At 40.4% G+C, this 23,265-nt stretch overlaps 1 pseudogene; it reads left to right on the top strand.

Annotated features, from left to right (window-relative positions):
• Positions 1-23,265, top strand: part of LOC126584313 (uncharacterized oxidoreductase At1g06690, chloroplastic-like) — a 44,912-nt pseudogene that overhangs the window by 9,561 nt on the left and 12,086 nt on the right.

Raw genomic sequence — 23,265 nt, 5'->3', positions numbered from 1 at the left:
CGGTTAATCTTCAACATTTGAAGTCGTTGGTTCACATTGAAGGTTATCCAATCTCCAAAATTTTAGTCGACTATAGGGCGACAGTCAATATCATACCCGTATCCATTATGAAAGCACTACGACGATCTAACGATGAACTCATCCCATCTAGAATAACCATGAGCAATTTTGTCGGCGGTAAGTCTCAGACCAAAGAAGTCATCCCTTTGGAGGTAAACATTGCAGGTCGTACTCATATGACTGCATTCTTTATCGTTGACTCCAAGACCGAGTATAATGCCTTGCTCGGTCGGGATTGTATCCATCAAACAAATTGCATTCCCTCTTCCTTATATAAGGTTCTTATTCTTTGGGACGACAAATCAGTTGTGGTTCATCCAGTCGACAGTCAGCCGTTTGTAGCCAATATGATTCAGGCACGATATTACGATGATCACGTCGGCTATATTACCTTGTAGGGTTTGAACGAGGAAGGATGGTTGACTCAAATTTTGGTACAAAAAGCAGTTACGATAGGCATCGAGATTGTCCATTAGGATTCGGCGAGACTTGGGTTGGCCGATTTGGTCGCAGATGTCGATATCTGAAAACAGCGATGACCGACACCGGGCCGCGATTTCATCTACCATGGAAAGACTGCTGGCCCATTCGTATGCTATTTCCAAGTAACCAAATTTGGGAGTAAACTTAGTAGAATTTTTTTACTGAAGGAGATAACGGCCCAATACTTTCACTCGACAAAGTTCAAGCTGCACCAGCCGAGCTTGAGGATAGTCAACCTCAGGTCAATGATCATTTGGAGGAAATAAACGTTAGAATGGCTGAAGACCCACAACCTTTGTTCATTAGTGCGTTGTTACCCCAACATGTAAAAATCAAGCTTTGTAACTTGCTCAAAGAATTTAAGGATTGTTTTGCTTGGAGTTACCATGAGATGCCTGGTTTAGATTACACACTAGTTGAACATGAAGTGCACATCAAACCTGGGTGTAAACCATTCCGCCAACCACCTCAACGATTCTTAACCGAAGTACAACTCGACATAAAAGATGAACTCGTTCGACTTTTAAAGGCTGGGTTTATTTGGACAGCTCGATACGTCGAATGGTTGGCAAACATCATCCCCGTTTGTACTTTGGCACCCTATTATATGGTTGCTAGCTATTTGGTCGAGTCTTTTGATGGTGTTACTTTCAAACACATATCAAGAGTTCATAACACCGACGTCGACGAATTAGCTCAAATAGCCTTCGTAGCATAACTCATGGGCGTCAAACTATGTCAAGAAATACATGTGTCACGATGAGCACCCTCGGCCTTGATTAATTAGCAAGTGCTTCAATGTGATTGTGTGATCCGTACATGAGTTATGTCCTTACCATCGTTGTTGGAGAGGAATGACCCTATAGAGGTTTGCGATGTCGAGGCATTACCAGATGATTGGAGTAGGGCGATTATGCGATATCTTGATAACCCTAGCGAAAAACACAACTAACAGACAAGGGTCTATTTCACAAACTACGTATCATACCAAAATGCGTTGTATCGAAAAGGTAAGGATGGGCTATTGTTGTTATGCCTCAGCCCACAAGAAGTTGCTCAAGCAATGGCGAAGTACACGAAGGAATTTACGGGGCTCATCAATCTGGACGAAAGATGCGTTGGTTGCTTCGGCGACACAGCTATTTCTGGTCTAGCATTCTGAAGGATTATATCAAGTACACAAAAGGATGTGTGCAATGTCAAATTCATGGGCCTATACAGAAAGTTTTGGCCGAATCACTTCATTCGGTCACCCAACCATGACCGTTCATAGGATGGGCCATGGATGTAATCGGCAAAATTGCACCATCTTCTAGGACAGCAAAACATGCGTGGATCCTTGTCGCAAGGAATTACTTCACCAAATGGGTAGAAGCCAAGTCATATGCTGAGTTAACGTCTAAAGAAGTTTGAAATTTTGTAGAAGAAAACATCGTGACTAGATTTGGTGTACCAGAAACAATCATAATAGATAATGGTATGATCTTTACATTCGGCAGGTTTCAGGAGTATACGACAAATCTAAAAATTCCACTCGAGCAGTCTACATCATATTACCCGCAGGTGAATGGACAGGCCGAAGCAAGTAATAAGGTTTTAATCGGTAATCTCGAGAAAATGGTAAAAGAAAGGCCTGGTATGTGGCATTTAAAGTTAAACAAAGCATTGTGGGCTTATCGAACTTCACTCCAATTGGCAACCGGAACGACTCCATACTTGTTAACCTATGGCCATGACGCTATGTTACCGGTCGAGCTGAGTATAAACTCATTGTGAATGACCGAACAAATTAGTTTGTTTAGTGCTAAGTACAATCAGGCCATGACACAAGAGTTAGAAGACTTGGAAGAAATTCAGCTTGATGCTTATAATTTATTGGTGGCACAAAAGAAGATTGCTGAGCGAGCTTATAATCAGCGAGTCAAACAAAAAACATTCGGAGAGGGCGAGCTAGTTTGGTAAACTGTGCTGTCCGTAGGGATTAAAGACCTGAAGTTTGGCAAATGGTCGCCGAATTAGGAATGACCATTTGTCCTTCACAAAGTTCTCGGCAATGAGGTATACCACTTCAAGGATCAGACTGGTTTAGTTCATAAATTGGTAATCAACGAGAAATTTTTAAAGAAATACTACCCAGTCACTTGGGAGATGCGAGAATAAAAGATAATTTCATTGATTTTGCAAAGGGATGTATAAGTAAAAGTTACAAAAGATTCCTAAAAGCCAAAATCTTAGGGGGTCGAAGGAAGAAAGGCTTCAAGAGCGGCTTTCAGCTCCAACCACCTTACTTCGCCCATTATTTAGCTTGCTTCGTCCTTTTGTTAAGTTGAAGTTGCTGAATTTGCTTTATGCCAGCCGCGAAGTCCGTCAGCTGAGCCGAATTCACCTCAAAATCCTTTTCGAGTTCTGAAGCAACAGCCGACCTTTGCTATTGAAGCTCGGCAATTTGACTTTGAAGCTCGACAATTTAATGATCAAAGCTAGCTAGCTGCGCTTTCTTTGCTTTTATGGCCTTAACCTCTGATCGTCTGGCCTCATGAGTAATCTTTGCAGCTTTTAGGTCGTCATCGGCCCGGATAGCTTGTTCAAGAGTAATAAAATAATGTCGAGTCCGCTCCAAGAGATCAGATAAGTGAACAACATTTTATGTGCTCAGTAAGCCGCTGGCTGCAAGATCGTTCGAGCACTCTCCTACAGAGTCGAGGCCTTTACATTGAAGGACCTGTGAGGGAAAAAAGGATAGGATTTCTTACAGCTTGGTAAAGGCATTAGATTTGGCTGTGGAAAGCTCGGCCGGCGTAGCAGATGACCCAGCTATTCCAAAAGTATTCAAAATGAGAGCGTCAAGCTTGGTTTCCTATGAAGGCTGCACATGAAAAGGTTTTAGGTAAAAGGAAAATCGTAAAATAGTAGAGAGAATTTGTTTTAGACTTGCCGATAGAAGACTTCGGCCATGTCTCCTGGTTCATTTCTCGAACCTAGAGAGCTTAATGGCCGAGCCCAATGCTTAAGATTACTTCTCAATTCATGCGGCCGATGAAGGTTATCTACGTTCGATGGCCATTGAGGTGGCCAGGAAATATAGATAACACTCTTTGGCATATAGAATTTTTAGTGAAATGAATAATTGGGCACCTGACATTTAATGTGGTTCAGATATGTTATAGTAAAAGTAACGAGAGCAATGGATTGAGCCTTACAAAAGTCGAGGTAACTTCTTGATGAGGAATGCCAAGGTCCTAATCCTGCAGATGGATTGGTGTTTCTGCCATCGCTTCAGGCTCAACAAGGGGCCTTTTTCCATGGTCGACTGCAGGAGGATCAACCTGGTCAGTCGTCTCAACCACAGGTGGAGGATTGTTGGTAGAAAGTTTAGTTAGTCGAGGGTGACTCGTCAGTGGGGTTTCTTCGCTGTCGTTATCCTGAAATAAAAGTTGTTAGTATTCGGAATCTAATTGAAAAGAAAAAGATGCTAGCAACATAATCATACCTCCTCCAGAACGACCACTCATTTGGATTTTAGATCAGAAGGGAGATTTTTCTCGACCAAGGTGGGCACTTCCTCTAAGACAGGAGCAACGGTCAGCTTTTTACTGCAGGTTCCTTGACCACCGAGTTATCGGTTGGTTCAAGTACGACTTGTCGAACGGGATGAACCTCAGGTGCTTGACCGGTAGGAAGGTTTGGTTGCATGTCCGTCGAGGCTTGAGCAACAGGAGCACAAGGAGACTCAACAGTTACTCATGTGGTTTGGCTGAATATGACATGAATTTCCTGCTCCCCTTTTTTTACCAATTGCTTGACACTTTTTTTGGGATGGGGAACATCGCCAACTGTTACGGCCTATAGGTGAGACAGTTTGCTAGGCAGGATCAGTGAGGCGGTAGTACTTTTCTTTAGTGAATGAGCAGGTTTTTTTTTTTTTGCCACAACCGTGGCTGCCACATTCGTATGAATGCCTAAAAAAGCCAAAATCAAATCGGAAGGAAATTTGAACAAATAACCAAAGGAGAATGATAGACGAAGACAAATACCTTGAGCCATCTCTTTGGATTTTGGGGAAAGGGCTTTATTTGGGCGGTCACTGAAAGCTTTTTTGAGGCGTTATCGACCGATGTGTGAAAGAAGTCCTGAGTGTATGTTTTCCACCAGTCGACGAAGGTGGTGGTGTTAAGGGTTTCAGGCACATTAGGCCGGAGACGGAATTTTTGGCACTTTTTTTGAAATTCACAAACTATCTCCCTGCATTCTCTCTCCGAAGAACCAGAGAATGTTCCTTAGCTTAAGAGAGAGCGGGAAGTGATTAGAGGCACCGGGTAACCTTGGAGGTAGTTGAGTTGCCGAGCAGTGAAATGAGGATGGTATTCTTCCCAACTCACTCGATGAGCATCGCAGTTGAAGGGAAGGTCATGTGTTAACAAGAATGACCCCCAGTTTTGACGAAGATTAACATCTTCATATTCATTCCATGCTGATGATGGAAGCTTGATGGAAGGAGGATACTTTTGACAACGATATATTAGAAACTTATCGTCAGAGTGGTCTTCTAAGCCGAAGAAGTACTTGAAGACTTCTTCACCCCGGTGATGAGGCACCAGTCGAGAAGCCAACTGAGTGCCGAACGCCTTGGTGGGTTGGAAGCTGGAGATCTCTGGTCGAAGAGTTGTAAAATAGACCTGCAGCCAAAGTTGGAAAACTCAGAGATGATCGTTCTGGTGCGGATCAATTTTATTGATGGTCATCTTAGCCAAGCAGCGCAAAAGGTTGGCAAGGATGGCCAAACTAAGGGCCAAGATATGACCACTTGCCTATAGTTTTTTAATCTCTTCTCTTAAGGGTTCTTGACCCTCTTTATTCAGTGCTTCGATAACCCGCTCGTCGAATAGAGCTTTGAGGTTGAGGATAGACGGATGCCTAGAGAGGGCGACATTAACAAAGAGGCCAGAAAGAGAAGTCACAAGGATAGCTGAGACGTCGAGGATGGTGGGGCCGATAGGGCCGAGGGGAAGGACCACAATGTTGGTGGCCGAGCACCAAAAGCACAAAACTGCCATAAGTAGTTCTCTGTCCATGATAATTTCCACGGTCAAGAGTTTAATGGCATCATAGATGCCAAAAGTCTTTCATTCTTGGCTGAAGATTTTATCCATCCGTTCGAACCAAGCTACCTAAGCTGTGGTGGTTGAGGGTCAGGCTCCTTACGGCTTTGTCAGGTCCCGCTTCAACCAATCGAACCCTTGCAACAAGGGTGTCAGGCAATGATCCTTGAGAAGAGTGGTGATGGACGATGGTACGATGTCCTTGAAAAGTGGCCCCAAGATCTAGTGGGAGGCAGTCAAATCACCGTCGAAACGTAGAGTTTTGATGGCGCTTCAATCGATGAAGCCTTGGCATTTGTTGCATTCGTCGGAAAACTTGGAAATATAGGAAGCCATTGATGAGGAATCGAAGAGTTTCTAGGTTGAGAGTTTTCTGGGTTTTTCGGAGAATTTGAGAGCCAAGAGCAAGAGGGGTTTGGGAGTTAGTGAAACATAGAGTTTGAACGAAGAAGAGATGGGTATTTATAGGGATTTTGGGCTGAAAACCCGACGGTTTAAAGTTTTAAATAAAGGATAAGACTAGTTGGACAGTTTAACAATCATTGTAGAGATTCAGGAAATCCATATGAAGAGGCCAAGAAATTCGCAGATTGAGGCTACACGATGACATGTGACGGCGGATTCAATGATGAGGAGACGTTTGATTATGTGCACAACTCAAACAGACCGGGAAATTTGCAGTTCAAGGTTATAATAATAGCGTGTGATAGGGTTTTGAGGTTTGAGAAAATGTTTCAGTGTCAAGGACAAACAAGTAGAAAATTACCACATGGCAGTATGCTAAGAGAATGAAAAACATGTGATCGCGTCTCATAAATGCGCATGGTTGGGGTATTCGAGGCATGTCAATTTTTATAAGAGGTATGAGTCGATTTCACTTCTTCAAGGTCGAGGCTCGGTCCAAGAATGAAAGCCAAAGACCTCAGAAGTGAAGGGGTAATGTTTGGGCCTAAAATATTGGTGTGGGCCGAGTAAGGAGTTGTTCTCGACTCGACAGTATAGTTTTAGAACCATCGCGAATTCCAGTTGTTATGGGCCGCTTGGTTAAGATTAGCCTAACCCTAGTTTAAGACGATTGATGAGGTAGGTCAAATCCTAGTATAAAAAGGAGTCTCAATAGGATGAGGATGCTGATATTTGAGAAGTGAATGTAGTCGGATAAAGAGTTTGGTTCAAAGTCCTAATGGAGGTAGGATTGGCCGAGTCTTGGTGAAATTAGGATAAAGAATCCTAATCTGAGTATAGTTCTATTTCGGCCATGACGAGAGTGGTTGCTATAAATAAGAAGAATATGTATCATTCAAACCCCTCCAATTGAACACACAAATTGCCCTGCGCAAACCTTCGCTTTACGCAATACCTCTCAACAACCATGAGATTCTTATTTTCTTTTTCGCCGACACATCTTCAGTTTGGATAAATAGCACTGTGAAGGCAACCGGCGAACACTTTTAGTTTGGATAAACAACACTATTGCCGTAGAATCAGCCCACCGTGGAGCACCTTCAGTTTGGATAAATAGCACTACGTCGAGGCCGACTGACTATCTATCCAAGTCTCGGACAAGAGGGATTTTTGGATCCTTGTTGGCAGAGGTCATCTCAATAGCCTTCTCGGCAAAGTGAGGTGTTACAGATTACTGGGCTCGGCATATTGAACGCCGAGTTATTTTATGATTGGATACTCACAAGTGGGATTTAGAGTTTGGCATTCTAACGGACGAACTATGTTTACGATTAAGACGCACATTTTCTTTGAGTACTTGTGCCCATATAGTTTGGTGTCTATTCGGCATGCTTATACTTTTACGAATAAAATCACTGTGACCGAATCTGATGCCAACGATTTGTGAACTTTGCAGAACTAGCAGCCTTGTCTTCAGGCTCTAGACCCTGAAGGCTGAGACGTGTTCCTTCCTTGGCTGGAGTTGCAAGATCAAGAAGTCAGCAACGCGCTAAACGCTACATCAACAAATTTACTCATCGGTCGAGCTTGGCCATCGAGTTGGAAAGCCCCGTACGCAACTGAAGGACGTAGTTAGCTCATTAGTTACTTGGCTTGTGCACCACATAGGCTTGATAGTTTTTAGGGTCAACAGGTTGTCATAAGAAAAATAAAGATAAAAAATATACAAAAGGAAATATAAGTCATATAAACCCTACAAACAACATAAGAATTTCAGCATAAGACCTTCAAGAACATATAAGAAAATAAGATATATTCCAAAACAATTTAGGAAAATAAGTGGCAGACCTTGGATTAGAAGATATGAAGCACCAAAAGATAAGAGTACCTGTAAATGTTATTCATGTGGAGAAGTTGGACACATTAGACCTAAATGTCCAAAATTAGGTAAACAGCTAAGAGAAAAAGTACATTTAATGGAGTTTACAAGGTTTACAAGGTCTTTTATTTATGAACCCTAACATAACATTTTTCAAAAGAGGCATTACAATAACTGACCAAAGTAATACTGTAGAAGTATACAAAAGCATATGTATAGAAGAGTCTAGTGGCCGAGATAGTTATCATCTTCATTTAGAAAACTCAAAAGAAAATGATGAGCAAAATAACATAGAAGAGTTTGATGAAGAAATATTTGAATATGAATATCCGATTTTAGAAGAAGGAACCCGTATAGAAATATTACAAGAGTTTAGATGAAGAAATAGTTAAAAAAACCCGAAGAGTTTAGAAGAATTATTACAATTAGCACAACAAACTAGAATTATATGAGAAGACCCACAATTACATTGGAGTAAAAATAAAATAATAGCAAAATTAGATATAATTAATCCAGATTTAACCATAAAGACAGCTGATATGCCTTGTAGCTTAACAGATAAACAAGAGTTTAAGCAGCAAATTAAAGAGTTGTTAAAGTTAAAAGTCATTAGGCCCTCTAAGTCTAGACATAGATCATCAATATTTACAGTGAGAAAACATTCAAACTAAAGAGAGGTAAGGCTAGAATAATTTATAATTACAAGAGATTAAATGATAATACATATGAAATAGTTATAAGTTACCAAATAAGGATGATCTTATAAATAAAATTCAAGAAAGTAAATATTTTACTAAATTTGATTGTAAATCAGGATTTTGACAAATACGATTAGCGGAGGAATCAATTGAATGGACAACTTTTACTTGTCCAGAAGGACATTTTGAGTGGCTTGTTATGCCATTTGGACTTAAAAATGCTCCATCGATCATTCAAAGAAAGATGAATCAAATTTTCAAGAAATATGATAATTTTTGTAGTATCTATGTAGATGATATTTTAGTACATAGTAAAAATAGAAATGAACATAGAAAACACTTAGAGATAGTTTTACAAGAATTTATCAATAATGGAATTGTGATTAGCAAAAATAAAATAGCATTAGAAAAACAAGATATAAATTTTTTAAGAATGTATATTAAGTCAGGTACAATACAATTACAAGACCATATAGCTAAAAAGGTTTTAGAATTTCCAAATAGGTTAGAAGATTAGAAACAGTTACAAGCATTTTTAGGATTGTTAAATTATGCAAGAAATTTTATCCCTGATTTAGGAAGAAAAATAGCAGTATTACATAGTAAAACTAGCAAAACAGGATAAAAATATTTTAAATGTGAAGATATTAAATTAGTCCAAAATATAAAGGAAGAAATTACTAAACTTAAGCCATTAACATTACCATTAGATGATAGTTACAAAATAGTTGAAACATATGCTTCATCATTAGGATGGGTAGGTATACTATACCAGAAAAAGCATAAGGAGTCTCCAAAGTCCGACGAACAAGTTTGTAGATATTCATTAGGAAAATTTAGTGATGTATAGTCAAGATTACCGTTAACAGATTTAGAAATTTTAGAATAATTAACTCACTTGAGGCATTTTTTTTATTTTTACATAATGAAGTATTTACGATTAGAACAGATTGTCAAAATATAGTGTCTCATTATAACAAAATACATGCAAACAGGCAGCCCAAAGATGGGTTAATTTTGTTGATTCATTTACAGGAAATGGTTTTAAACCAATTTTTGAACATATAAAAGGTAATAACAATACATTAGTTGATATCTTATCAAGATTAATTTGTTGAACAAGAATGGAATATCATGGACCATCATCCTCAAACAGCACAAGACCACAAGGCAAAAGAGCACACTTCAATAGCATAATGATGCACCATGGACCTCCACCATTCAATGGATTCCAAAATAGCATAAGCAGACTAGCATCACCACCAGTACCCACTTTCAACTTTAATGCCAATATTGTGGAAGGAATCAGAAATTCAACTCTGAGATATAGGCTAAAAGTACTAGGACTTTCTGATAGGCAGCAGTTTCTCCTAGATAATTTTTGGTATATCCAAATCAAACAGCCAAGCATGAGGTTAGGTCATGAAAAATTAACTAGACCCTTAGAACAAGAGTTTGATAGTTTAAATTTTAGTATCCATCAAAGCTAGCATCATATTTGTGGATGCAAATTTCCGCCTTCTTCTTCTTGGACAAAATTGCACCTACAAATTAATTAACACCTTAGGTTAAGGCCAAGAGCCTCACGCGCCCATGATGAATGGGGGGGCTTTGGCCGAAGAACCACCGATGCCAAAGTTAGAATTTAGAGAGAAAAGTATTTTGAGAGTTTTTGGAGTTTTGCAAGAGTATGGAACTTAGCTTTTTATAAGAAATAGGGTCATATATATAGGGAATGGGGTGTTATTTGGTGATTCAATTAGCAATTAATATATTAATTAGGTATAAATATATTAATTGGCTAATTATCATAATAAAAGAAATGTTTTGGGAGGTTTTTGGAGGTTATGGAATGAGGATGGATGAGACAAATTTGAACTTGTTACCTATTTTGGGTATTCCTAATTTGGTTGATGGATGATTCTCCACTGCTCGCGTGTAGGAGACCCGGTATGCCTCAAGGGTAAATTTGTCATCTTCACCCAAAAATCCATGTGTCGCCTTGTGATTATTTTTGGCTCCACAAATGCCCCCACACCTGCTGGGCTGCTCGTAGGAAAGGGCAGCAGGTGTAGAGATCTTCTTCCTTTAGAATTGCTTCATATTTTGATGTAGATTCCCTCTTTAATATGAAATTAGATCATTCTAGGAAAGGGAAATAAATTTCTCTCAAAGCCTATTTAAGTCCACCTTAAGTGGGTTATTAAATTAACTTTGGAGAGTGATTTATTCTACCCTACAAGAGAGAGAGAGCTTAGAGGATATTTGTTCCCCCTCATCTAGCAATCTTCTACATCTTACCCGTGCAAATGATCGTCTTTCATTGCTTTCTTCATCTTCTCCGTGCTGCACCAATAAAAACTTAATTATTCTTGCTTTCTTTTTGGGTGGTGCTGCCACGAGGCAGTCGTGAGGGTGATGCGACACGTCAGCTGGCCGGGGCTAGGAGTCGGCTTGGCATGGGCCAAGAAGGTGATGTGGCAGGGGCAATTGCTTGAGTAGCTCGGCTTGATTGAAGCCAAGGATTGATCCGGCATGGGCTAAGGAAGTAGCATGGAATGGGTAATTGTTTGGGCCACCACGTCTGGGCTGCCTGTTGAAAATGAGGAAACTGATTGAGTTTGATTTTTCAAATGCTATAGATGGAGCAGTCATAGATAAAGCTGCCAAGATCGGAGTTGCTGAAGATAAAGTGTCGGATGAGTGAACTGTTAAGTGCAAAAGTGGCTGCTGCCCCTGACCATTTGTTGCCTAGATGATCTTCAAGCATTCGATCTTTTAAGCTATGTGGCCTTCTCGCACTGGAGAGCTTACCCAGATGGGTGTCGGGGAATTAGTTTACCCTTTCGCACTAGCGAGCAATTAGTTTACCCTCTCAAGCTTGAAAGCAATTAGTTTATCCTCTCGCATTGGAGAGCAAACCCATATGGGTGTCAGGGAGTTGGTTTACCCTTTCGCACTGGAGAGCAATTAGTTTACCCTCTCGCACTGGAGAGCAATTAGTCTATCCTCTCGCACTGGAGAGCAGACCCTTTTGGGTGTTGGAGAATTGGTTTACCCTCTCGCACTGGAGAGCAATTAGTTTATCCTCTAGCATTGGAGAGTATACCCATATGGGTGTCGGGGAATTAGTTTACCCTCTCGCACTGAAGAGCAATTAGTTTATCCTCTCGCATTGGAGAGCAGACCCATATGGGTGTCAGGGAATTAGTTTACCCTCTCACACTGGAGAGCAATTAGTTTATCCTCTCGCACTGGAGAGCAGACCCATATGGGTGTCGGGGAATTGGTTTACCCTCTCGCACTAGAGAGCATGAAAATCGTTGTTGTGAGTGCAGTTGAGGAAAACTAGATTGCTGGGACAACCGAAATAGTCTTTAACCTGTGAGGTCATGTTTGGTGATTTGCTTGAGACTTCAAACTGCTTGTGGATTTCACGTAAAGGTGTAAGCACAGTGAGCTGCTCCCAAAATTATTGTGCCATCATTAGGTGTTTCGTTATGTGCCTTTTTTAAGCTTGGTTGGCACGAGCCATATGGCAAGATCAGCATGGCTGGGAGCCACGGTGCAAGATTGGCACAGTTATGAGCCATGGTGATACATCAATGGCTGCTAGAAGCCGTGGAAGGGCAGGCGTGGTTGTGAAATCAGAAATGGGGCTGGCTTGGGCCAGGTTCTGCGTAGTGGGAGGAATTGTATGGAGTGTTGAGAACAAGGTCTGCCCCAAGTTCTTAATAGTCGGGCTAGTGTGTCCTTCTGGTACTCGTCTATCTCCGACGTGCCATTAGGCTAAGCTGCTGCGTTTATCGGAACAGAAAAAGTTTTTATATGCGGCAATCTATGTGAGGTAGTCCCGTCTGCTCAATCTTGTCATTGAAAGATGACTCGCTTATGTTGGTCATGTCTCATCAAAGCACTTTGTCAATAGCTTCGTTGCACGGGAAATCGCGTAATCGCTCGGTCAAGAGTATTTCTACTTCTTCCTGAATTTGCTTTTGTTGGGGATGGCAGAGCCCTCAGTTGCCCCCAGTCGTGACCTGCTGGTCTAGGCTGCTCTTCCATGTGTTCGGCTCGTTATGTCGCGGTTACGGTCGATATGGTATGTTTCTAGCAAGAGAGAAAGTAACTCGCAAGCTGCTGGTTAAACTTAAGTCGGATTAAGTGATTGCTTATCTCCGTCCGCTGTGCTGCCTACTCTAAAGTGAGGTGGAAGATGCTCCTTGCGGGCCTTGCCGCGAATGAACACTTTGCTTAGAAGGTTGCTCATGTTGATTATCAGAATGTGGCCCTAACCGTGAATGTATGTTCGTCCGTGGGCCTAATTAAGAGTGCACGCTCCTCCGCGCGCTAAGACGAGAGTATACGTTATCTCGATAGCCTAGTCGGGAGTGTACACTGCCTGAACGCTTAGTTCGTAGCTGGTCGAGTGGCTGCTTGCCAGGACGTTGCTGGAGAAGTTCTTCGTCTACCCTTGTCCTACTTTGGGATACCTTATTTGGGGCACGCTGCAAGAGCTGGTTCACCAAAGTCGTCTGCTGTGCAAGGGCGTTTGTTAACTCTATGACTTGTCAAGACAAGTGTTGTTCACCACTTGGATTGGAAGAGCTTGGAAGGAATGTGCCTCCTTGGGCAGTGGAAAGATGGTAGACTTCAGGTGCGAGATTTGAGTTGGGAAATGTCAAATCCGTAGAAAAATGTGGTAAGAATGCCCTAGGCTCGATAGTAGGTCCTGATGGTCGAGATAATCTTGGGCCGACTTGGGCTGCTTGGAAAGCCATGGGAGCAGGCTGGGCCACGAGAGCAGGCTGGGCCATGAGAGTGTGCTGCTCGGTAGGAGTAGGCTGGGCCGCGAGAATGGGCTGCTCAATGGGAGCAGGCTGGGCCGTGTAAGTGGGCTGCTCGGCAGGAGCAGGCTGGGCCACGGGAGTGGGCTGCTTGTCGGGAGCAGGCTGGGCCACGAGAGTAAGCTGCTTGATAAGAACAGGCTAGGTCGCGAGAGCAGGTGGCTCGGCGGGAGCAGGTTGGGCCACGGGGGTGGGCTACTTAGCGAGAGCAGGCTGCTCAGTGCGTGATGCATGCGAATACGAGGCTTAGGCTCGGGCTCGTGCAAGCTTGGATGGCACGGCTTGGGCCATGATGGAACCTCATAGTGGTGGTATCACTCCGCCTATGACCACATTTAGTCTCGTGGATCACCGCAGTCCCATTTCTTGAGTATTATAATTTTCACTTGTGGAATTTTCTAAATTTCTAGCCATTATATTTTTCTTATACGTTTTATCAAAGAACCTTTGCAAATAAAAAATTCTAATAATAAGAACGTATGAAAAATATTCAAATGGACTAGAAAATAGAGAAAAACCTTTTTATGCGAAAATCTTCTACGAGTATGGATCTCAACTCTCAATGAAAGCAGCAATTTGTGGATGCAAATTTCCGCCTTCTTCTTCTTGGACAAAATTGCACCTACAAAATAATTGACACCTTAGGTTAAGGCCAAGAGCCTCACGCGCCCATGATGAATGGGGGGGGCTTTGGCTGAAGAACCTTCGATGCCAAAGTTAGAATTTAGAGAGAAAAGTATTTTGAGAGTTTTTTGGAGTTTTGCAAGAGTATGGAACTTAGCTTTTTAGAAGAAATTGGGTCATATATATAGGGAATAGGGTGTTATTTGGTGATTCAATTAGCAATTAATATATTAACTATGTATAAATATATTAATTGGCTAATTATCATAATAAAAGAAATGTTTTGGGAGGTTTTTAGAGGTTATGGAATGAGGATGGATGAGACAAATTTGAACTTGTTACCTATTTTGGGTATTCCTGATTTGGTTGATGGATGATTCTCCACTGCTCGCGTGTAGGAGACCCGGTATGCCTCGAGGGTAAATTTGTCATCTTCACCCAAAAATCCACGTGTCGCCTTGTGATTATTTTTGGCTCCACAATATTCATTCTCTTGAGCACAACCTTCAAGTCATTTCTAGGGACCATGAGTCATTACTTAGTAAGTTTACCAAAATGAATCAAGAACTCCAATCTTTTAGAATGAAGGAGAAGGTAAGTGACACCCTGAAAAGAGAATTGAAAATAGCTTTAGAAACTGATCAGCATAAGAATAAAGAAAAAGAGGTTATTGAATCCATAGAACAAGTGGCTAATGAGCCCATAGAAGAGATTAAGATTGATCTCTTAGAAGAAGACATTGAAATGGAGCAGCATCAAAATAATGAGCAACATCAGCATCTGAGTGACAAAGAAAAACAAGAAAGATATGAAAGTTTTCTTAGGAATATATCTTTAGACTTAATAATAGATGATATCCTATTAGAAGAAATTTCAAAAGCAAAATTAAGGATAATACCACCAGATATGCAAAATGAGATCCTGAGTAGAGCATCACAGTCCATGAAAGAGTTACAAATACAATTACAATGTGCTTTGTATCAATCCATCTTTGATCCAAAACCGGGGATGGATATTATTACAAATATGTATCCACCATGTCTTTGTGACAGTACAAGGAATTGTATTTGTAAACCAGAGGTTAGCATAGCTATGGCCAGGATTAACATGAGAGATTATAGTCCATGACATTTTAGTTCTGAGCATCAAGAAAAGCATAATGTGGTAGAAGTTACCCCAGCCTTACTATTAGAGTTTGGCTATCTTGATAAAATATTCATCAACCATGTCTCCCCACTAGAATTATTTCCTGAAAAGTTTATAAAAGTAGCAGAAGAATATCTAGAAAAATGGAAAGAAATTTGCATAAGTTTTATTAGTAGTCCTCCAGATTGGTATGTACATATGCATAAGGAGAAAGCTAGACATATAGCAATGATTAATGAAGAGTCCTTTAAACTATCCCATATCTTTTCACATAGGTGGACTCCTTCATACAAAAATATTCTAAAATTTCGAGAGATCCAAATGCTAGCTTTAGATGAGTTTGAATATTTTAGGTATGATATGGTATTAGTAGCAGAAGAAGAAGAAGAAATGTATATTTACAGTAAGACAATGATCAGTAATCAGCCCTATTAGAAGCCTCAAAATTTCAAAAAAGAAACAGCAGAAATGTACTACAAGGTGAAAGAAGATAGAGATAGAAATGCAGAGCTGGTAGAAGGCAATAAACAGTACTGGAACAATTTGACAGAAGAAGAGCTGCATAACATTGACAACATGATGGAAGCATGAGGAGCTGGCAGCAAATTAGCATAAGATGAATAGCATCATGTAAAATAATGTATTTCCAGATAGAAATATTAACATCATTGTGGACCCTGCTACAATAATAAAATAATGGCATAAGAGTAAATAAAGAAAAGAGCTTGATCCATTATGGACTTTTCATACACAAAATGTCCTTTTGCTTAAGAATGAATAGTGTTGGGCCCTTTTGGTTAAAACTTTCAAATTTCTATCATAGACGCTCCTAACTAGAACATGACGTATAAAGTTCGTTATTTCAAAAAAACGATGGCGTGAGGCACACACAAACCTACAAAAGAAAGGTATCCCACTAGCATCAAATCAAGTGAATTACAACCTCATATACAGGGCACCAAAGGAGAATGGAGTGAAGTTTACCTGTGATGAACTTGGGATCACTTTGATTGCCTGTTCGCCTATTGCTCAAGGTGAAGTTGGAACCTCGTGTTTTCTTACCATATTCTCATCATCACTCGATATGTTAGCTTATGAGATATAATGTCTTCTTATTTTACAGTATTTAAGACCTCTCCATGCAATCTTAAACATTGCCAAGTTAGGACTTGGGAAAAAGCATACTTGCTCACTTTTCTTAGTCAGCCTTTTAATGTGAAATTTTGAATTTTCGAGCATTCCTTATCAAGAAGTTCTTATCTTCAACTTTATGATCTTATTTATTTTATGTTTCATGATAGTTATGGACTTTAGTTGTGCACATAAAGACTCGCCTTTCAGGCTACTATATGCCTAAATGAAACAGTGAAGAAAATAAAATTCTGTACATCTTATGCATTCATGTGCTTTATCTTCTCAGCATCTTGCTTGTATTTTTCTTTTGTTGAATTCAACTACCGCTGGGTAGTTGGTGAATGGTGATCTTGCATGGTAAAGCTTTAATGTGAATTCAACTGTCGCTAGATAGTTGGCGAATGGCTGTAACACCTTACGAAAAATTCAAACATCTGGTTTTCGGGTAAAATATTTAGTTTTTAACAAAACAAAGGGGATGTAGTTATTCTAAAACATAAAAAAATGTGGATTCTTGATAAAAGATGTATGTTTAGATCTTATGTTATTACTTGAATCTCTGCACAACCCTGCTTATAATGATTATGACCTTTAATTTTAGATCTTACTAGATTGGTTACCATAGCAGTCCAGTTTGTCTGTCTGAACCAAGGTGAAAGAGATTGAAAAGATTGACAGTCTACTATTTATGCATATGCAGGTGCTCTTAAAGGAAAGTATACACCTGAAAATCCCTTAACTGGCCCTCGAAGATATATTTATACTCTTGAATTTCTTTCAAAGGTAAATCATAGTCAATACTTTGAAAGCCCGCTACACATTAAGTTCCAAATTGTTTTGCTAAAATATTGTTGTTATTTGCAGCTCTAATCTCTGCTGAACCGGATTAAGGAAATATGAGAATAGTACAGTAAAACAAAACACACAAGTTTGTTGATGCTCTTTTAACTTTAACTAGCTTTTATCTTTTCCATATTAGAAGCCCTAAAGTTTTCATATATGTTGAAGCATGGCTGAAAATATCCCCAAAAGTACAATATTTTAATAGTTAATCCATTTTGGACCCTTTATGTGTAAAACGTGAGTCAATGTTTAGAAAGAAAAAGGAATGTAAATAGGGTAAATACTAGGAATCCTTTATTAGGTAGGATATTGTCTATACCCTTTATTATTTGTTTCCTTATAGAACAAGGATTGTATATGTATATATTTCAAAGAAGTAATACAAGAAAGATTATCCCTTAAAATTCTATTTGGTATCAGAGCCTTGTTGTCGTAACCCTAAAAACTGTAAACCATATTTGTTCTTCCGCTGCTGTGCTTGTCTGACGTGGTTCTGCAATATCTTGGGCATAAACTAGTCGGGTTGTGACTGTTGGAAGTATTGCAGCATCTTTTTTATTGTTGTGCCTTTTGAAATTGTAGCAGTCTTCTGTCTTGTTGCGGTTGCCGTAAGTTGTGTTCATCAAAATCATGAGTTTCTTTCCTATTTGTAAGTTGAGATGGCGAATAGGGGAGACGACTCTGCCGTAACATTGGAAGGTGGTTCCTGTAAATCAACCAATAATACGGTATTGAGTCCCGTAGTCATTCATAACGATGCAACTGTTGTACCAAACACTGTGAAGTTGAATGGATCGAATTACCCTCTTTGGTCCAAGGTATTGGAGATGCATATTGCTAGACGTGGTGCAAAGGGCTTCGTGACAGGAGGTACCAAGGAACCTGCTGAGGATAGTGCTGAGTATGAGACGTAGGAGACAAGGAATGCAATAGTAAAAGGGTGGTTGATCAATTCCATGGAACTGGCTATCATGGGATTTTTTTTATTCACTTGCGTACTGCTAAAGAAGTTTGGGAGGAGGTGGCTCAGACCTATTATGATGGTTCGGATATCTGATAGGAGCATATTTATGCGACTTAGTTAGCTTGTTCTTGTGCACTTATGTTGCTATTTCTTAGTCAATTATGTATTTTTAAGCTATTTTCGTGTGTTTGTACGTCCTAATAACAAAGTTGGCAAGGAAGTGCATTTTGGTGCATTTTGGAGCATTTTTTAGCCAAGATTGGATAATGCAAGCATGGAGACATGAGGATTGACGTTTTTGAAGATTAGAAGGCTGGAAATCAGCATGTGTGTGCGCAAATGTGTTGATTTTGGGCTGAAATAGTGAAGAGCATGTGTGTGCACATGCAAAGACAACATGTATACACACACATGCAAACTGCACGGCACATGGGCAAAGAGAAAGGCACACCATGGACAGCTTGGCATGGGCAGAAAATGGGTGGATTGGTGGCTGAAAGGATGAAGAACATGTGTGTGCAAATGTAAGAGAAAACACACACACACATGGGCAAAGGAAACACACACACATGGGCAGCAGAAAATAAAGAATGAATGAGTGGAAATGATGAGTACATGGACAGCTTGGCATGGGCAGAAAAGGTGTGGATTGGTGGCTAAAATGATGAAGAACATGTGTGTGGAAATGTAAGAGGAAACACACATACATAGGCAAAAGGAAACACACACACATGGGCAAAGGAACACACACACATGGGCAGTAGAAAATAAAGAATGAAGGAGTGGAAAGGAGGAGTACATGGACAGCTTCGCATGGGCAGAAAAGGTGTGGATTGCTGGTTGAAATGATGAAGAACATGTGTGTTCAAATGTAAGACGAAACACACACACATGGGCAAAGGAAAGGCACGACATGGGCAGCCACATTCCCACATTCACAAACACATTCAGCCATTATTCCTTTCCCTTGCCATGACCTACACCTACTAATCCACCCACTACACCCATTACATCCACTCATTACAACTCCATACACTCATCTCCCTAGCCTATAAATACATCCACCCTTCACCATAACCAAGATATACCATTCCCTAGCCGTGAGCACCTCACATTCATCCATATATTCCCACATCCCACAAACACATACAATTACATTCCCTTACCGTGGCACTCATCTAACCAAAAACCAAACACAAATCCATACATTCCCTTCCCCAAACACAAACTTATATTCACAAGTAATGGATGTCGCTTATAAACGATCGCGTTAAATGAATCCTTGGCAGGAGTTACATGCTCATCATAGTAACGAATGCCTCGTCAATACTTATAGTTTTCATAATGCTTAATGATCTTTGATTGTTTCTTTATTGTGTTGCTCACGTAAAGGAATTTTGAAGAATGCTTGAATTGTTGTATGCGCTTTCCCATCCAATTCAATAACTTATGGAGAACTTGAAGGTTAATTTAAGCGGACTTAATTAACCTGGGGTGTTGAGTTTCATGATTCATCGAAAGAACAACTGAAAATTGGTTTATGTGCAAGTGTGTCATGTGTGGAGAAGAACCCTCTAGCTAGCCCATCATCCATAGTTTACCCAAATTCGTCCAAAATCTGTTTTAGCTTACAATTTGTTTGTTTTGTTTTCAAAGTCGTCAAAATCAAATCCCCCTTTACTTTAAAGTGTTTTATTAGTCAAAATCTGTTTTGATTTGTGTTTTTAAGTGTCTTGAGTCAAGTTAGAACCCAATATCGTCCAAACCCATCCCTAGAGTCAATTTAGAGTCTAATTCATTGTTTTAAGCTGTTTTGAGTTTTTTAAACTAGTTTTGAGTCTTTTTAGTTTGTATTGCATCTTTTGAGTCTACTTTGGTGTTTTAAACTTAATTCTACATTTTTAAGTTAGTTTCAGGTGTTTTAGCAATCCCTCCTAATCCCCAGCCTAGAACGATCCCTACTTACATTCTTTACTACAATTGACAACAAGAGGGTTTAATTTGTGTGTTAAGTTAATTTTCGCATCAAATTTTTGGCGCCGTTGCCGGGGATTAGCAACATTGCTAATCCCTTGTTATTTCTTTTTTTTTGTTTATTTTCCTGTGTTTTTATGTTAGTTACTGACCTTGTTTGTTTTCTTGTTTTAGGTACTAGTTTATGACTCAGAGTTCTCATCCGATTCGTGAGCATATCTTGGACTTTGACGACGATTTTGAGAGGACTTTGAGAAGGAATAGGAATCAGCAAGATCGTAACCCACCTATTCTTGAACCTAAGTTTGAAGAACATCCACTTGAAGAAGAGGAGGAAGATCCCAACATGGCAGCGGACAATCGAACAATCAAGGAGCTTTCCGTTTCGGGATTGGACAATGTCGCTCCCCTATGCATCCAATACCCCCTGGCTGCCCTAGGGAAGACGGACGAGTTCGAATTGAAATCAAGTTTGTTGCATCACATCCCTAAGTTCCACGGGATGTCCATGGAAGATCCTAATAAACAGTTGAAGGAGTTCGAGGTTGTTTGTTCGAGCATGACCCCTGTGAATGTTGATGGGAGCATTCTGAAAATGAAGGCTTTTCCCTTTTCTCTCTTAGAAAAGGCTAAAGATTGGTTGTATGAGCTAGCCCCTGGAACTGTCAAATCATGAGAGAGTATGAAACGAGCATTTTTGGAGAAGTTTTTCCCAACTTCTCGAGTCATTCTACTACGCAAAAGGATTAGTGGAATTCAGCAAAGCTAAGGTGAATCCTTCCCCACTTACTGTGAACGTTTTAAAACACTTGTTGCTTCATGTCCACAACACCAGATGAAGGAGGAGCTTCTTCTTCAATATTTCTACGAAGGGCTTCTACCAATTGAACGCCAAATGCTAGACGCCTCAGCGGGAGGAGCTTTGGTGGACAAAACACCTATGGCTGCCAAGACCTTAATTGCTAACCAAGCATTGAATGCTCAACAATATGAAGGCGTTGGTCAAAGGGATGCCCCACGGCAGCAGGTGAATGAGGTAAGTTCCACATCCGACATTCAATCGCAGTTAGCTAATCTTACTTCCACGGCAGCAAGTGAATGAGGTATGTCTCAGATGGCCGAAGGAATGAGGATGAAAGAACCAAGTGTATGTGGTGTGTGTTCTATCCAAGGACATGCCTCTGAAAAATGCCCTCAATTGATTGAAAATGGTGGATGGGAAAGTGCCAATGCAATTGAATTTCAAGGCCACAACCAGCCAAGGAACGATCCATATTCTAGCATGTATAATCCAGGTTGGAGAAACCATCCAAATTTCAAGTGGAGGGAGCCCCCAACAACCCCAACAACAAGGAAGCTTTAGGCAGCAACCTCCGGGCTTCTATACCAAGCAATACGCACCAACACAAGCCCCACAACAACCTACCCAAAACACCTCAGGTACATCTTTAGATAATGACACACTTCTTAAGTTATTCACCAATTTGTCTCAGGGGCAAGAAATCAAGCTAAAGCAATGCAAAACCAAGACAAAAGGGTGGACCAAATGGAGAAGCAAATTGGGCAGATTGCGGAGTTTGTAGGACAATTCAGAGACCAAGGTAAGTTGCCTAGTTTGACCGTTGTCAACCCGAAGGGAGGATTCGAATCTGCAAACGCCATGAGTTTGCGAAGTGGAAAACAAGTTGGATCTGATCCCCAACCTTCCAATTCACGTTCCAACGAGGTTGAAGAGTTGATAATTGAAGAGAATGAGCAAAGCACCCCCACGGCAAGGGTGGAAACACATTTGCCACAGGCCCCAAAAGCTCCTAAACCATCCAATTCGGCCAACAAAGGTAAGGAAGTTCTAATTTTGATTAATTCTAACGTTGTTCCTCCAAATGTACCATTTCCTCGTAGGTTTATGCAATCAAAGAAGGAGGAGGCTGAAAAGGATATTTTGGAAACGTTTAGAAAAGTTCAAGTCAATATACCACTTTTGGATGCAATTAAGCAAGTTCCAAGGTATGCCAAATTTTAAAGAACTTTGCACAACTAGGAAGAGAATTTCGAGCAAGGAGGTTGTCAAGGTAAGTGAAAATGTCTCAGCTGTTTTACAGCGTAAACTGCCCACTAAATGTAAGGATCCGGGTAGTTTTACCATTCCTTGTGTAATTGGGAATACTCGTTTTGAATCTGCCATGTTAGACTTAGGTGCATCTATAAATGTCATGCCTTATTCAATCTATGCATCTATGCATTTAGGCGAATTGAAAAAGGATGTTGTGATTATACAATTGGCCGATAGATCTAATGCCTATCCAAAGGGAGTTTTGGAAGATGTTTTAGTGCAGGTCAATCACTTAATCTTTCCGGCGAATTTCTACGTGCTTGAAATGGACGAGTCGGACCACTCCCCTACATTACCCATCCTCCTTGGACAGCCATTCATGAAAACTGCCCGTACTAGGATTGATGTGTTTAATGGAACTTTGACGATGGAGTTTGATGGGGAAGTTATCAATTTCAATCTTTCTGATTCTATCAAGTATCCTAGTGAGGATCACTCATGTTTTTCTATTGATGTATTTGCTTCTTTGGCGCAGGACCATTTTGAACAATTGAATGACGATGCACTTGAATTGGTCATTGCACGAGGAATGGACATTCAAAACAATGAAGCAGTAACCATGCATCCCCACAGCATGAATGATTTTTCCCTTGCCGTGCCCCCTAATGAAGACATGATTGAGATGGTGGCTGCCCTTGAATCATTGCCACTACAATCTGCTTTAAAATATTTGCTCAACAAGAAGGAGGCCAAGCCAAGGCTAATTCGATGGATATTGTTTCTCCAAGAGTTCGACATTGAGATTTGAGACAAAAAGGGAAGTGAAAACGTGGTGGCTGACCACCTAAGCCGTACGATGCATAATGAGGAGTCCCTACCCATTGCTGAAACGTTTCCTGATGAACAATTGATGTCCATTAAGGTAAGTGAACCTTGGTATGTTGATTTGGTTAACTTTTTGGTGTCTAAACGAATTCCAAGCACTCTCACTAGACACCAACATGATAAGCTTAGAAATGACGCATGGTTTTATCTATGGGATGATCCATATTTGTGGAA

The sequence above is a fragment of the Malus sylvestris genome, chromosome 10 (assembly GCF_916048215.2).
Source record: "Malus sylvestris chromosome 10, drMalSylv7.2, whole genome shotgun sequence".
In the NCBI taxonomy this organism is placed as follows: Eukaryota; Viridiplantae; Streptophyta; class Magnoliopsida; order Rosales; family Rosaceae; genus Malus; species Malus sylvestris.
This window is presented reverse-complemented; position numbering and strand designations above follow the sequence as displayed.